Source organism: Condylura cristata, unplaced genomic scaffold (genome assembly GCF_000260355.1).
Source record: "Condylura cristata isolate star-nosed mole 26May11 unplaced genomic scaffold, ConCri1.0 scaffold00047, whole genome shotgun sequence".
In the NCBI taxonomy this organism is placed as follows: Eukaryota; Metazoa; Chordata; class Mammalia; order Eulipotyphla; family Talpidae; genus Condylura; species Condylura cristata.
This window is the reverse complement of record NW_004567148.1, coordinates 589,632-608,200: the sequence shown is the minus strand read 5'-3', so window position 1 is coordinate 608,200 and position 18,569 is coordinate 589,632.

Genomic DNA, 18,569 nt, shown 5'->3' with positions numbered 1-18,569 from the left:
TAGGCAAATATAACAAAAGAATAAACGCTTCCAAGTTTGCTGAGTAAACAGACTACTAAATGTGAATTTGACTTGGATTTCTAAGAATAAAGGTAAAGGAAATACAGATGAGGTAGATTTCATAGTGAGCATACATGAAATATATTGCCAGAAAATGTCTCCTGGGAATTAGATCATAAAGGAGATTTCCATGTGTGAAGAACAACGAGCTTTTTCAATATTTTAAATTATAGTACACTTGCACCCAGCGATAATCTTAAAATGATTCTAAAGTTAGGAGCAGGAAATGTCCCACGAAATCAGAACTCAGGCTCACTCATTCTGATGAGAACCTAATTTGGGGAGAAAGCACATGGAAAACTCAAACACCAGAGGGCAATTTATTGTTTATCTGCATAGTCCAGCATTGCAACATAATAAGCAGTGACTCCTTTGTTTTGAAAAGGTGACCATGAAAAGGATTTCCTTGTTCAGTTCATTTGGATTTTCTAGTGTGTGAGAAAAAAAATCTTAGAAACCCATGCTGCAAAACAAAAAGGAATTTTTATACTTAAGTGTTTGGGGAATATGATAATCCAAACTAAAAAATGTTCAATATATATATATATACATATATACATATATATATATTTTTTATTATAGAAGTGATATAGTGACTACAGAATTGCTTGACAAGCAGGAAAGTAAAAATCACATATAATTTGTATCCTAGAGATAATTTAAAATTTTTCATATGGTATCTTCTTGACATCTTTATAATTACAAAATTATTTAATTTAATGAACTTTACTCATATAGCCTAATAAATTTCAATTCACAGGTTGTCATTTAAAGGGCGAGAGGAGATCTCTCCTTTGTGTTGTCACTTCTTACTTAACACAATGAATTTGCAGTTTCAGTATTTACAAGTGGCACTGAGTCAGCTATCTCCCTGTTAACATCTGCTTGCCTCTGATTTCAGGACAGCCCGGGGTCAGCAGAAAATAAGCAGGACTCCCTTCTGGCCAGGTGCCCAGCCATTGGTGGCTTGCAAGGAAAGCAAAGCCTGATAAAGAGACACCTCAAGGCCAAGTACGTGAGTGGCGTTTTTTTGTCTAAATGATCTCCTTGAAAACAAAGCTTTCCCTGAATATCTAAGATACAAAACTAATAATCACAACTGAGTTTACAGCATCAAGAAATCTGAGTATTCATTGATAGATGAAGTGAAAAAAAAAAAAAAAAAACAATGTCTTCCATGGGCAACCACAGTGCAGCACCCACCTGTATCTGCCTTTGTTCCAATGACCCTGCTGAGGAATGGGGAGCATCTACACAGGTCTAGGATCCAGTAGCCGCCCGCCCCCCTCCCCCCCAGGATCTCCTTTGAGCCACAGGAAGTGTGAAGAGGTCAGAAAAAACACCAGGGAGTAACTGGAATGTGGCCAAAGCCCTAGCACTGAAATTATGTTCTCTCTACCTCAGCCCCCAGGTGGGACTGTTAGGAAAATGGCTAACAGCAGGCACCAGGAAGGCAGCTGCAAGACAGGCAAGCAGGCAAGCAGGGTTCCTGCAAGCCCAGGAGGCAGAATAAATGCCTAAGGACATGCAAAAGTACAGTCCAAAGACATGCTTCACAGCTGCCAGTGACTGGGAAGCAACAGGAGGGACTGATCTGAAGTGACTATCAGAGAGAGGAGAGAGGAGCTTTTTTGCAAAAAAAAAAAAAAAAAAAAAAAAAAAAAAAAGGTCTGGCAGTTGTAAAACTGAAAAGCAGGGGACTACTTACAGGCTTCAGTAGGATTGCAGGTAAGGTTATTTTGTTTTTGTTTTTTTTTTTTTATACCTGTATGCACATTTAACAATTACTATCTGCCTCAGTTTTCTTCTCTCAATGAACCATCACGTCCCATCTGAGATAAAACAATTCATGTTAAACTCTCCCTGAGTGAGGAAAAGATGGGGTGGCAGTTTATGGGAGGGTCTGGATGTTCATAGGATTCATACCTCCTGTGTGAAGGAGGTGGGGAAAGACAGCCACTGTGGGCAAGGAGAGGGTGCAGTGGCCTGGCTTCAAGTGAGTATAGCAAGTAGTTTGTGCAATGTGGTGAGGAAAGAATGAAGCATAGTGTTAATTCTTCTGATCCATGAACAGGGGATGTCTTTCCATTTCTTTTAACAGTGTTTTATAATTTTGTTATATAGTTCTTTTACCGCTTTTGTTAGGTTTATTCCCAAGAATTTGATTTTTTTTTTGTTTCAATTGTTAAGGGGATTTTTTTTTTTATTTCCACTTCTTCCAAATGATTGTTTGTATATAGGAAGGCTGCTGACTTTTGTGGTTGATTTTATATTGAAGAATTAACATCATTAAAATGGCCATCCTACCAAAACCAATTTACAGAATAAATGCTATTCCAATAAAAATCTATTCAGTGACATTCTTTGAAGAATTAGAACAAATATTAATGAGAATTGTATGGAACAACAACAAAAAAAAACCTCAAATAGCCAAAGCTCTCCTCACTAAAACAAAAGAGAAGGGGGGTATCACATGCCCAGCTATCAAACTATACTACAAAGCAATAATAATAAGAACTGCATGATACTGAAACAAAAACAGAAATACAGACCAATGGATTTGAACAGAAAACCCAGGTATAAACTCACAGTTTTATGAATAGCTAATCTTTGACAAGGAAACAAAGAATATGCAAAGAATATGCAAAGAAAGTTTGTTCAACAATGTTGTTGGGAAAACTGGGCTGCTATGTGCAAGAAAATGAAGCTAGGTTACTACCTAACACTATACACAAAAAAAAATTCCAAATGGATGAAAACATAAGACCCAAAACTATAAAATATCTTGAAGAAAATATTGGTGAAACACTACACGACATACATCTCAGTAACATCTTTAACGATTATCACCCAAAGCAAGGTTAGTGAAGAAAAGGATAAACAGCTGGGACTACATCAAATTATAGAGCTTCAGTACAGCAAAAGAGACATTACACAAAACAAAAATACCTCTGTGATTGGGGGAAAATTTTTGCACACAATATTAATAATAAAGGACTGGTCACCAAGATATACAGAGCTGATAAAACTCAAAAAAATTAAATGAACAACCCCATCAAAAAATGGGCAAAAGAACTAAGAAAACACTTCTCCAAAGGGGAAGTGCAGATGGTCAACAGACATATGAAAAAGTGTTCAACATCACTTGAAGTAAGAGAAATGCAAGTCAAATCCACAATGAGATACTATCTCACACCAGTGAGAATGGCATATATTTAAAAAAAAAATTAGAAACAACACCTGCACCCCCATGTTTATTGCTGCTTTATTTACAACTAGAAAGACATGGAAAAAACTCAAATGCCCAAAAGTAGATGAGTGGACTAAAAAGATTTGGTATATGGCCCTCCCTGGTGGTGCAGCGGGTTAAAGCACAGCACTAAGAAGCTAAAGCCACTGCAGCATGAGTTCGATTCCCGCCTGCCCCGGAGGTGACCACATGGCGCAGTAGACCTCTCCTGACCCACCCGCTGCTCCCCTCAGCAGTGTACATCCTCGATCTGCCTGTTATGTTCCCTGCTCTATCTCTGCTGAAGCCTCTCACCACCCCTGAGCCTCTGGCCTGCACCCCACCTCTGTATGCACGGATAAATAAATCTTTAAAAAAAAAACTTGTGTGGGAAGAGCACATGGGACTATGGTGATGGCACATCGGTGAATTGGTGCGAAGTCTACAAGGATTACAACTAGAGATGAAACAAATGTACAAAATGAAGAATGATGTAAAAACAAATATATATAAAGTAGTTTTTAAAAAATATGAGGCATGGTGAACTGAGATAAACAGCCTAGTGATCTTAGTAACAACCTTTTGCTCAGTTCCTGCTATGCAACTCAGTGTGGATCTTGCTTGATGTTCAACTATGTAACACCATGAGGCAGAATGGACCTGAGTTATCCCCTGACTACTGACCCTTTGCCAGTCCTTGGCATTCAGATATATGACTCACCTCTTGGTATGCAGCCACGTCATATCTGACCACGTACAGCTGCCAATGCAAACCCACCCAGAACCTTGTAGAAACTGAAAGTGCATATAAGCCCCTGACCCCCTGCAAACAGGGCTCAGCCTTTGGCTGTGAATCCGCTGAGTCAGCACTGGTGCATTAAACCTGCTTCTTAGCTCTGGTTTCCAAGTTTCTTTTGTACTGTGTAACAGGAACAGTATCCATGGTGCAAAGAAAATGGAATGGCTCTGGGTCTTTTTTCACCTCTTGCTGCCAGCCTTAAGGCCTCGACCTGCAGCCTTGCTTTCCTCTCAGGTTTCATTGCCCACACGTGATGGTGATGATGCATTATTGCAAAAAGCATTTGGGAGCATATAGGAGCACAGGGCTTGTGCACCTATAAATTTGGATATCCAGTCTGAGAAGCTGGAAACTATAGCTGCCCAGGCTTAGAGATTATTATAAGAGAGATAAAGGGACAAGAGAAAAAAAAAAAAAGCCAAAGAGAAGCGAGGAGTGCAGAGATCACAGGGGTTAGAGGCTCGGCCGGTCGCTGCCTGCCTCACAGCCCCCAGCTCTCTGCCAGCTGGTCTGTCTGTGTATCTAGATCTCTGCTTCAGCATTAAAGCCTTGTCAGCTCTACCTAAGGCTCCAAGATCCTTTGTCAGTTTGCCTGAGTCAGTGATGAAGCTGTCCACCCCATGCTTCATTGCACCCCTGCAATGATAGAGTGTGAGGCTCAGCCACCATCTCTCAGAAGCCAAGCCTAGTTCGGTACAGAGAGCACATCACAGCTCCTCCTCCCCCTTCTGTGGCCAATCCACCTGGCACTGGCACTCGGGGTGTTTGTCATCGTAGCCTCACATGGAAGGGTATGAGGGCATCAAAGACAGCTGGAGCAGCAATACACGGTTAGCCTATCCAGTACCTCTCTGTGGCCAGTTAGAAGAGGTTTGGAAGGAGGCTGAAGTCTTATGTAGAAGTGGGAAGAAGTGTCATCACTTAGGGATTCATGTGATATAACCTCATTTGATCTCATAGGGGGTGAGGCTGAGGAATTCAAGTTCTATGTAAAAATTCAGTGCTTCGTCTATTGAGTTGTTTTGAGGAATTAATTATATGACATACTTGGTAAGGAATAGCCAGGTTCTGCATGAAAAAGTTATTTAGTATTTCCCCAGAAACAACATGCAAGGAGCATAACTGGCATTTTCCTTTTAATCTTCACTACTTACATTACAAATTATTAAAGCATGATTATTAATGTCACCGATCAAAATTTCTACCCAGCATTGCATAACTGTAAGTGGTGAAACCAGAATAATAATAAGACTTCCCAGTCAGAGCTTTCACCTTTTTCTATTCTCCCCCCCTTTCTCAATTACACCTGCATTCTCAAGTGGAAGTGAGGGTAATAAAAGAAGTCAATGGAATCTGGGTTACATCGTTTGAGAAAGCATAACAAATATATGCATTGCTTCAGCATATATCCCACAGAACTAAAAACTTGATACACATGCGCTAAGCATGTGGGGATCAAAATTGAGATATCAAGCAGAACTTCAGGGACCTGTGGCTATGAACCCTCGTGTCACCCCAAACTTCCATAGGACCGCACACAGCTTCAACTGGACATCAAGATGCTGCTTTATATTACTCTTCACAGGCAGTTTGAATTTCCTTCTTTCTGCTACAAGGTAAACAATGAACTTACATTTTTTGTGTAATCATATATGCAGTTATTAAATGCGGTCTAATCTCTATATTTAATACATATATTATAAGAGAAATGAACTTTTTGTTGAGTGGTCATCTTAAAAAATGCAGTAAACAAGTATAAACAGGAAATGACATGGATGTGGAACAATGAAGGAAAATAGAGAAATCCACGTTCATTTGATTTGTCCTCTAGAAATGTATCCAAATCTAGGTTAAAAATAAGCCATATGACAATAATCTTTCCTGCTGTTAGATTTCTTTTAGAATTTGTCTCTAATATGGTACTTAATAATAATTTCTTAAACAAGTAATACTATTTTATTTATTTTTTAAGCTTAAAAAAATTTGTATGTGTGTATTTATAGCAGAACTAGAGTGTAGGCCAGAGGTGTGGGGGGATGAGAGTATTCCCCAGAGACAGAGTGGGGAGCAGAACAGGCAGATCCACTGAAACCCACTGCTGAGGGGAGCAGTGGGTGAGGCAGGAGAGGTCTGCTGCGCCATGAAGATCAGCTCCCTGGCCGGGGATCAAACTCAGGTCATAGCGGTGGTAGTGCTGAAACTGTACCCCTTGTCCACAAGGGATACCCTAAACAAGTAATTTTAATAAAATAAATTTATAAATAAGTCATCTATTGTTTTATGGGACAGGGCAAAAGGAGGGGTGAAGGGTGATCATACCATCAATGGACAACAAAATCACCTACAGAGGTTCATCAACTTGTAAACCTGTGTGAACATCTTGTTTCACCTATTATTGTCTTTTCTCAGATTGATAGAAACCATAAACATGAAACATATTTGAATGTGACTCTGAGAGTGAGTCACTGTTTTTGAGAATGTGTCAGGTCTATGTGTGGGTGGAAGTGAGGACACAGCGGTAGGGTGCACAGGCTAAGCCCAGGCCCCATGCTGCTGTTCAGAAGTTCAACCTGAAGAAAAGCATTCGTTGGTCAACTAGGGAAAAGACTCAGAATTCTTGGAGTTTTTTTCTTTTGTTTCTTCAACTTTGCTTTGCTTTTAACTTTTTATTTTATTTTTACCTTTTTTTTAAGATTTATTTATGTATGATGCATTCAAGAACAGGGGTACAGGCCAGAGCAGAGGGTGACAAGACTCACTCAAGACAGAGTGGGGAATAGAACAGGCAGATCTACTGAAATCCACTGCTGAGGGGAGTACAGGGCGGGTCAGAAGAGGTCTGCTGCCCCATGTGAGTCACCTCCCTGGCTGGGAATTGAACTGCTACTGCAGTGACTAGAGATAGCTTCATAGTGCTGTGCTTTAACCAGCGGAGGCACTAGGGAGGGCCCAGCTTGCTTTTAACTATTTAAATGAAAACCTCCAACCCCTACCAAAGCATTCCCAGCACCACCCCCAGCCCCCACAACACTGAACAGTGTATGTTAAAACTTTACAAAGCTAGGACATTGTTTCTGTTTTTGCCCTTAAATGTTGGTGTAAAAGAACACACAGTTAGGAGACTCCAAAGAGAATTTTTGAGATGAAGGTCAGTGTTTCTGGTAAACATTCTATAAACCTTTATGAATATCTAAATGTATCAAATGATATACCAAACCTGAAGACTTGGATGCCATGTAGAAAAATTTCAATCTTTTTGGGGGGAACAAACTGGATTAAATTAGTCAAAACACTAAAAACTGGACCTCCCTGGTCCAGCACTGTCACTTCTATGGCCTGAGTTCAATCCCCAGCCAGGGAGCAGACCCACAAAGGGCACAGCAGGCCTCGCCTGTCTCACCTGCTCCTCCCCTCAGCAGTGTCTTTGGTGAACCCTCTCACCTAGCCCCCACGTTGGCTTACACCCTAGTTCTAACAACTTAAATAAAGGTAGATTATTAGAAGTTTTATGGATCAAACAGATACAAGACGTCCTGTGACTCCAACATTTAAGTTGATGTTTTAGAGTTGTACTCTTGAAATTGACATTTGTATTATTTTCACAAGTTAACATCGAGATTTGGATATATTCTATCCTTGTAGGCTATTCTCTGCATTGAATATGATATATATATGCTATATATATATATATATATATATATATATATATATATCAACTGTATATGTATATGCATTTATATATATCTGTGTATATAACTGTATATATATATATAAGAAGATATATATATCTTCTTATAGTTACACAGGTCTCAGAATTTCTTGTAAAAATGTTTTCTAGGTCATTTTCCTGGTGATTATGTATAAATGAGAACACTATTCATATGAATAAAAGAAAGCGACTGTTTTATTTGTTGTTATCTTACCTTGATATTAATATACTTTTCACTCTTATCCAAGATTACTATTTATATTGACTTGTCCTTTAATCCAGAGGGAACAATAACTGAAAACCAGAAACAATACAGTAATGGATGCATATGCCTAAGCAAGAATATTGAAAGGAAAAGAAAACATTCAAATCTGAGTAAACAATTTTCCTATGAAAAAGGAAAACTATTATAGTTCTACCTATTCTTAGGGGTCCAAGAAAGAAAATACATTATTTTGTGGCTCATTTCTGAAGGATTTGCCTCTCTCCCTGGACACTTCGCCACACCTCACTTCATAAGTCACCTGCTGTCTAGACCACAGCCAAGGTTCACTCTGAAAAGATTACATTCACAGGGTCACTGGGAGAGAAGTTGGGGGCAGGAGCTTTCAGACTGGAGAATGAAGCTTTGATTTATGTTAGGTTGCAAATGTGAGTTCTGACCAGAACTTTTATACCTTTTCAATCTGAAAAGCAAGACCAACCACAAAAGAAAAATGACTTGCAATGCAATATAAATGAGTCTAGTAACTTAGTGTAAGAGCGATCTACCTAAATAGTACTTCATATGATTCCAGGATAATTACTGTACTTTACAACTACTGCATAGCACTATTATAAATCCTCCCAGAAGATGATCCCTAATTTTCCCAATTACAAGCTTATTCACATTAAAACTTCACTCACAATTTATTAAATAAAGCATAGCACAAGAATTGTAGTTCTTCATTAACCAAGACTAACAACCCAATGATAATGATAACATAATAGTCAAGTATTTATGTTCATATTTATTTGATTGCTTGTCTTTTACTTTAAACAAAGGGGTTGGAAAGTTGATTTGCTCTCCTATCTCTCATATCCATCTTCATTTAATTCAAAGGTCAAATGCCAGTGGTGTGGAGCAAATGTAATAAACAAGAATGGAAAAAATCAAATGTCATTTGGCTTTTTCACTATCATGATCACGGCAGTCGAAAGAAATAAACTGGCCGACAGAGGTGGTTTGCTTTGTTACAAAGTAGGCACACACGAGAACAAGGACATACCAAGCGCATAAAATGTCATCTCACAATGAGATATATGCTCATTCGTTTGCTGTAGGTTTAGTTTCATATGCTTTCAGATTGAAAATATGGATAATATGAAAGTGGGGGTCAGAAATGAGTAAAGCATTGTGCATAGATGAATTCTTTGGAATGCTTCTTATATAGCTCTGCTAAGCACACTGCGGTGTACCAAGCAAATGAGAGCATTGAAATCATGGTTTCTCCCACATGAACTCTGCTTGCATGAGTTACTATTCTTAACGACTTAAAATCAGTTTTCTATGTTTCATAGGTACCTACATTCTAAAATCTCCCAAGAAGTACTTCATTTATTTTCAGAAAGTAGAAGTGGGAGCTTGGACTATTCTGCCTTGACTATTCTGTGCTTTTCACCCAGAATATGAATAGGAAAAGTTTGAGATAAGAAAGCTTTGAAGGCAAAAGTCCTGGTGTGCAAGGATCTATACATGCGGCAAACAGCGATAAATGTTATGCTGAGAGCAGCAAAATCACTGAATAGTTGAGGCACAGAATAATCCAAGCTCCCACAGATAGTGACTAGACCAGTACTATAAACGAGAAAATGAAATAAAAACAACTGAAAGTCTGTACATGTCCCAATATTGGAAAAGGCTGAGTGGGATAAGCATAAACAAAAATAATCTTACTCAAAAGAAATATCCAAAATAAGACCAAGGTCTGTTAACTCATAAACAAAACCTTTACAAAGTGTAGCATCTTAACTGTACAAACATTCCAGACTCCTCAAATGTTCCACATTCTTTCTAATGTTTGACTCTTTGATTATACATGTCTTCTTTCTCCTTTAACTCAACACATAAGACTCAAGATTCAAATGCCCTCTGTTTGTTGAAAGCCCCTCTCTGCTCAAGAATAATAACTCCATTGACAATGTTACAATAGTATATTCTATGCACATATGACTTAGGCTGTGTTGTCCTTTATAGAGTGAATTTCCTGATTCCAAGGCCTTCAGTTAGAGTGAATAGATGGCGATTTCTGGAATGAAAAGTAATGAGTGGTCCCAAAGGATTCATTTCTAATAAAGATAAATAAGGAGACTGCAAGGGTTGTTTTTGGCAGAGGGAGCAGAATCAACAAAGGTATAGGCAGAGTCGAGAATCCACACAGGTCTTGTCAATATTGAATACCCACTAAAGATAAATGCCTATCAGCATGATGCCAAATCGAGAGTTTGAACATTGCCTCAAGCAGCAAGGAATTCTAACATCAGGGATTATCAAACACACATCTACATTAGCCATAATCATTCTGACAATAGAATTTTTCTTGGGCTGCAAACTGGAGAATTTTGAATGTTTTGTAACAGACAAAGCCTGGTGGTGGGGTGAATCCATGCAATAGTACAGTGAGATTTAAGAAATCTTTAGGCATTAGCATATGATATAGGGTTAGGATTCCCTGTGGCCTAAAAGCTAAGTCTCAGTGCTATCACTTCTATGGCTTGAGTTCAATCCCCAGCCAGGGAGCTGACCCACATAGCACAGACCTCTCCTGTCCTACCTACCGCTCCCCTTAGCAGCGGATTTGAGTAAAACCATCTGCTTTTCTCCCCACTTTATCTACAGTGAATCCTCTCACCCTCTGAACTTCTGACCTACACCCCAGTCTTCCACACATAAATGAATGAATGAATGAATGAATGAATACATCTTTTTAAAAAAGTGATATGGGTGTAAATTAGGCATTTAAGGATTGGAATCCTTAATAGGATAAATTTCATATTTCTAATTTAGAGGTAAGTGTGATAATAGTTTAGTTCACCTAGATAGATAACACAGTAGGAAAAAAAATCCTAGAAATAATACAGTAACCTTCATTTTTAATACTCTAATTGTTGTTGCCTATGAGAAGCCCACCTAGAGATAGCTGGTTAGGCAAGCAGACTCTCTGGGTCTGACACTAAGGACAGTAACATCATTTAGCAGTAGTGAACATGGACTCACATATCTTTGGGGACTGTAGGAGGAAATGAAATTGCTCAGGAGGAGAAAAATGGGGGAGAAGGAAAGATGGAGGTCACATGTGTGGCCCACATGGAGAGAGCATGGATAGGCAGCAAAACATTTACAAGTGGCAGATAAAGTTTGCCACAAGACCTGGATTTGTTAAAAGAAACCATTCTTTTAGCCTTTACCAAGCTCTGAGATCAGAGCAATGCTTTTGGAAGTTCCTTTCTGTTGCAGACAAATGTAAAATGTATGTGAATATGTGTGTTGTCTGTGTGCGTTCCATAAAAACACATTGGCAAATAACCAAGAAAGTTAAAATGATAAATGAATTATGATGTTCATGAAGACACTTTGAATAAAATCGAACGCACTGTACAAATGTTTTAAAATAATACTGTTAAAGATTTTAATAGTTAAACATGGTTGAAAAAGAAACTAATGCTATTAAGGGAGATCTCATCTCAGCATCAGGGCAAGCCAAGCTTCACTCCGTTGTCTGGTGGCAATAAAAAGCATGATATGGGCCCTCCCTGGTGGCGCAGCTGGTTAAAGCACTGCACTAAGAGGCTTAAGCCACTTCCGCATGAGTTTGATCCCCGCCTGCCCCGAAAAGATCCACATGGTGTGGCAGACCTCTCCTGGCCTGCCCGCTGCTCCCCTCAGCAGTGTACTTCTTGATCTGCCTGTTTTGCACCCCACCCTGTCCCTGGTGAATCCTCTCACCCTCCGCATCTCTGGCCTGTACCCCAGTTCTGTATGAATAAATAAATATTTTAAAAAAGCAAGATACCAAACTAGTGGCAGTCAATATATTCTTTATGCTTTTTTTTTTTTTACTAAAAGTAACATTGGTTTGTAATATCATATACATTGTTGTTGTACAGTTTTGGACCCAAATTACTACCCAGTAATTACAGACAGTAATATTTGCCTCCATGATTCTTTTGGAGGCATCCACCAGCAGACAGCTGACCCCTTCTGTCTGATTTCCCTCTTTCTTTTCTGATAACCACTATTTGTTCTCATGGTATTAGCCCCTTGTTTCAAGCTCACCTAACTTGATAATAACTTTTTTTTTGTTGTTGCTCCAATAGGGGCACTGTGGCTCTAGTTCTTGATCTCTGTCTTGTCACTGTGTTCCTACATAGCTGTCACTGTGTCTCTTCATAGTTGTAGGCCACTACAACTATGTCCTTACCACTTGTAGGCCATAGATGGTTCTGCTCCTACCCACTATTTTTCCAACTAGCCACTGTACCCAGTTCTCAACACTGCATTGGGGGGTGATGGGAAGTCATCGGAGGACTTAGTTTCTGACAAAGTGGGAAATGAGGCGCTTGAGTCACCTGAACTGCATCTCTTCTTCCTCTTCAACTTGGGCACCCATAGCAAATCTTGAATGTCTGTTCATGAATAATGCTACAGCAAAAGAGGGAGTTAAGCTTTGGGTCTCTGCTTTCTGTTTGTCTCCTTATTGGACTCCAAGCTCCTGAGCTGCTTCTCCTCCCATGATTCCCTTGACCTGAGGATACTGGCCTCTATGCTGTCCCTGAACTTCACTCAGAAACCTCAGATAGGACTGGCCATTCAGCAGTCTCTGGTATCCTCTGGGGTCCATCAACTCTATGAGCTCCAAATCACCCACCTTCAGAAACACCAATACATGGGTCCCTCGAGTGCACTGGTGCCATGATCAGAGGATCCCCTGCTGCTCTATGGCTGACTGGTTAGTTGGATTATAAGTGGGATATATAAGCACAGGGACTTATCTGATATATCACTACTGTCACTTCTCAAAACTGCCTTCTTTTAAAAAAAAGTGAATATTTATTTTGATGTTTATTTAAAGTAAATGATGAAAGTACAAAAGAAAAAAAAACCCTGTTTTTCATTATATGTGGCCTTCTTTGGCAATGAACATAATCACTTTCTAATATATTTCTTTTTAAAGTTCACCCTTTACCATTTGAGTATTTTTAAAATGAACAGACTTAGAACTCATGCATATTTATTTGTTTCTATGTGTTTCTAAAGGACATTAAACAAAACAACTCAGGATAGATTCATTCATGTTTTTTACATCTGAATGTGAGCTGTATACACATTTAGAAAATATACTGATGACTGAATTTTGACATTTTGTTAAGATGACTTGTGTAAAACTAGGAAGTTAATTTCAAGGTCAAGTTCCTGATGTAATAAAGGTTGAATGTATTATTCTAAATCTTTCCCAATAATGCCTACATTTTAGTCTTAATATGCTGGAGTAAAATAGTTCCAACTCCAGACATACCAAAATTAACTAACATGTACCTTTTAAAATTATATATTCAAGCCTAACAGAACTTCCTAAAGGTAAGCAGATGTTTTTACATCCTGAAAATTCCAATAGACAATATCACCTCACCACTCAATCTAAACTCCAACAATGTCTTCTCTGTTGCTAAATTTCTTTCATAGGGAAGGATATAATTCCCCACCTAATAGGAGTCTTGTCTTTTTTGCTTTAATACCTTATTGCCTATAACATAGTACAAGATACACACACACACACAGTGCATATACTGAATCCAAATTAAACTATACAATTATGTGATATCAGAAAGGTAGTTTTAAAACAAAATTATATGGCACCCTAAGTTGTTGACAAAGATATTCAAAATATTCAATGCTTTCACCTTTTTTTAAAATTTAGTATATTAAAAAATTGTAGTATGTATGAAAAATATTTTAAGATTTATTTCTATGTATGCATACAAGAACTGGGGCCTAGGACAGAGAAGCAGGGGGTGAGAGGACTCACCAGGGACAGAGAGGGGTTAAGAACTGATAACTCTACTAAAACCCACTGTTGAGGGGATCAGTGGGCCAGATGGGTGAGTTCTGCTGAGCTATGTGGATCAGCTCCATGTACAGGGATAAAACTGAGGCCATAGGGGCTGGTGATAGCTTGATAGTGCTGAGACTTTAACCCCTGTGCCACCAGGAAGGTTCATCAAAAATATTTTTAATAGTTATTTTGTGTGGTGAAATAGGTATATTATTTGCCAGAGGCCTAATTCATATTCTACATTTTGGGGAATTTGGTAGTAAAACATTCATATGTGCTTGAGATTCAACATTATATCTGCATATTTTCTTTAATCCTATATTAAATTTATGAACTTTCAAAAAAAAAAAAGATAAACCCTCTTATGTTTGTTACAAACACTTTCCTAAATATAAATGACTTCCAAGATAAAGTTATTCAAGTTAGGGACAGAGTACTTACAAAAATTTGTCTCATGAATAAAACATTACAACATGATAGTATCTACAAAATAGGTTACGATTAAGGGGGGGAAAGGTAACCTTTCCTTTTCCATAAAGCTTTCCTTTTATCTAAGAAATATTTTGTCCTACATCCTTAAGAGCAACAATTGACACTGATTACTTAACAACCATATAAAACCTGATGTGGTCAAGCTGTGATAATGGAACCGTCAGTGCAGTTATAATGTACTTAGGCTCTGAGGATGGCAGTAGTAAATGTAAGTTGAATCCAGGCTGAATCCTCTTTGCAAGTCTGGAAGGGTTAAGTGACTGACTAGAACACATTAATATAGAAAGTCAAAGTTGAGGAGAAAGAATAAAGTTAAGAGTATGACATGCTACTTAAAAATTTCAAACTATTGTTAACATGTAAATCCCACCGTTTTCTTCTTTTTGCTTTTAAAGATTTATTTATTTATGCATACAGAACTGGGGTACAGGCCAGAGGTGCAGGGGTGGTAGAAGACTCACCAGAGACAGAGTGAGGAGCAGAACAGGCTGGCTGATGAAGTGCACTGCTGAGGGGAGCAGTGAGTGGGTCAGAAGAGGTCTGCCAACCATGTAGATCATCTCGGGGCCGGGAATAGAACTCACACTGAAGTGGCTGCACTGGCTTGCAGTGTTCCTAACCTGTTGCACCACCAGGAAGGGTCTCACTTTATTATTTATTTGTTTGATATAATATTGGTTGACAATCTGTATGTGATTCAGAAGAATGGGTCCACACGTCTAGCTGCTCATCAACACACCCCACCTACCCCAGACCACCTTTTAGTATACCAATGCCTTACTCCCCATTTTCTTTTTACCCCTCCCCTCTCTACTGGCCTCAATTCTAGAGTAATTTCTAATTTTTTTTTGTTTAGTTCTATTAGTTCCTTTGTCTTGTTTTTCTATATTCCACTTATGAGTGAAATCCCTCTGACAAATTTCACTTACAATATGCCCTCCAATTCTATCTGTGTTGTCACAAATGGCAGGGTTTCAGCTTTTTATTTCCTAATAGCTGAATAGTATCACATTGTATACATGTACATATATTTTATTCTAGTTATCTGTCATTGGGAACTTAGTCTGTTTCCATGCTATTGTAAACAGTGGTGCAATGAGCAACATGGATGGAGCTGGAAAAGATCATGTTTAGTGAAATAAGCCAGAAAAAAAAAGGAAAATACTGGATCATTTCACTCATAGCAGGAGTATAACGGACCAGGCAAGAAAATAATAAGAATAATGAACAGCTATATACCAGAGACATTTTATGGAGGTGGAGTGGGGAATGGGATCAAAAACTGTGGGGGGGCCGGGGTGGGGAGAGAAATACGTTGGACTATGGTGGTGGCACAGGGTGATTTGGTGATGGGAAGCCCAAGGGGATTGCAAATGAGCTGGAAATGCTGCACAAAATGATGTAAAAATAAAATATTATATTATTCTTTTAAAAAATAGTGCTGCTTAGTAGAACAGGTATCCCTTTAATTACTGATTTTAAATTTGCTGGATAAATGACAAGGAGTGGAATTATTGGGTCATAGTATAGATCTATTCTTAATATTTTCAGAAGCTCCACACTCTTTTCCATAGGGCCTGGACCAGTATACATGCTCACGAAAAACACATAAGCGTTCTTCTGTCTCCACACCCTTGACAACATTTTTTTTTTTTTGGTTTTTGTTTGTTTGTTCTTGTTTTGATAAAGGACATTTTCATGAGATGAAGTGGTAGCTCATTGTGGTTTTGATTTGCATTTCCCTATATTAAATATTTTTCATGTACCTGTTGATCATCTGTATTTCTTCTTCTTTTTTAAGACTTACATTTATTTATCTTTTGTAGAAGAGCTGGGGTATAAGCCAGAGGTATGTGTAAAGGAGGTGAGAGGACTCACCAGAGAAAGAGTGGGGAAGAACAGGTAGATCTACTGAAAAACTGCTGAGGGGAGCACTGGACAAGACAGAGGAAGTCTATTGTGGCCTAGGTAGGTCAGCTCCCTGGCCGGGTATCGAACTCATGCTGCAGTGGTTGACAATAGATTGATAGCACTGAAATTTTAACCCTTATGCCACCAGAGAGGTCCTGTATTTCTTTAGAGAAATAACCAGGCAGTTTCTCTATCCATTTGTTGCTTTGGCTCTTTATTTACATTTTATTAAGTTGTATGAGTAATTTATAGATATTGGATATTAGCCACTTTATGATGTCCAAATATAATATATCCCATCTTAATGGGATGCTACAGAAATTCAGAGGATAATTATAGACAATTGTGAACTTTTATACACTAATAAATTCAAAAACCTGAAGAGATAGGCATATTCTTTGAATTATACAATCATTGGAGACTTAGTAGTAAAGAAATAGAAGCCTCAAACAAACCAATCACAAACAAGGAAAATGAAACAGTAACAAACACTCTTCCCCAAAACAAGACCATAGAAATAGGTGGTTTCAAAGATGAATTCTACCAAATCTTGAAAGATGAACAAATGCCTATCTTGCTCAAATGTTTCCAAATATTTTTAAATGAATACTTGAAATACAGTTTATGAGGTCAATATTACTTTTACACCAAAACATAATTCACCACATTAACACACAAAAAGATACATTTTATATCATATCAATAGATGTTGAGAAAACATTTGCTAAATTCAATATCCATTTATGATGAAAACCCTGGAAAAATTGGGGACAATTGGAACATATGTTAACATAATGAAAAAGCATTAACAACATACCGACAGGTAATATCATTCCCATGTTGAAAAACTGAAAGTTTTTCCACTAAGATTGGAGCAAGACAAGAATGTCCACTTTCACCACCACTATTCTAACCGGAGAAATATTAGACAAGTAAAAGGTATTAAAGGAATCCAAAATGGGAAAGAAAAAGTAAAGCTACCATTACTTAAAGATGACACCATATACACAGAGAATAGAAATAAATAATAAAGGTGTCTTTTAAAGTTTCAGTTGGCTTTCATGTGGCTTTTAAGGTCTTCCTCACTCAAGGAATATAAATCCCAGATGATACTGGGTGATCTTTATTCATCACATAACTGATGATATTGTCTCCCACTGCTTGCAAGACAAAGCTTAGTTTCCAGGTTTATGATATGGAACCAGTACTTCATCCTTCTCCTCTCCTTTCTGAGTTTTCTGCAAGCATAAGAGTTTTGAAAACAGAATTTGTGTCTTACCCATAGTAGGTACCAAGGAGTAGCTGATAAGAGAATGTGAGCTCAAGCATTTGCGCATCTATGGTAATAAGGCTCCCCAATCCTGTGGTTGCTGCTACGCCAGAATGACAATGAAGAACCTACCACCTAATTTTTCCAGAACTTTAAGCTCACTGTGCAAATCTGGAAAAGTAAAGATCTTCCTGTGGTAATGAGCAGTACTTTGAATGTACAGGACTTTTGCACAATAATCTTTTGACTCAAATGCTCAAATACTCAGTGTGAGCTTTACCTTTATATTCAGTATGATGACAAACTAGACCTAGAGTTTCCATTATTTAAGGAGAAATTAATCTATTGAGTGGCTAGTTATATTAGTCATGTTGAAAGCTAATAGAATGTGACTATTTCAGAGGACACAGTAGACACTTCACTATTTATTTATAAGCCGCATTATGTCATTACATGATATAGCCTTTGTCTCATATAAAGTTGTAACATTTCAGACTATAGTTCACAGATGAAGACAACTTGGGGAAGCTGGTAGCATGAGATGCCTGCAAGACTGTGATCAAATCACAGACCAACAGGAAAATACCCACAGGCATTTAGCAGAGAGGGCTCTGGGGAGCTTGCTCTAAATTTCTTCTTTGTCATTATGCCGAGGGCCTGGTCTGGCCGGTGGTTTTACTGATTTATGGGCCAACACTGACAATATTATGAAAATAGAAGACTTGTAGCAATCATTGCAATGCCATGGACACTTCCCTGAAGACTGTTTGTACCCTGCCGCGAGTCCATTTGCCTCCAGTACATAGTTATTTAGAATTTTCTCAGCTCACTGTCAATATTAAGACCAGTGTTGGCCAAACACTGATCACTTTTAAATGTTTAACAAACAAAATAATATGCACGTTGTGCTGATCTGCATAAATAAGACAAGTGAAATTAGGCCAGCACTAACATGACATTCTCTTGAGCAGGAAGATTTATAATAGATTCTAAACACATGGCTGATC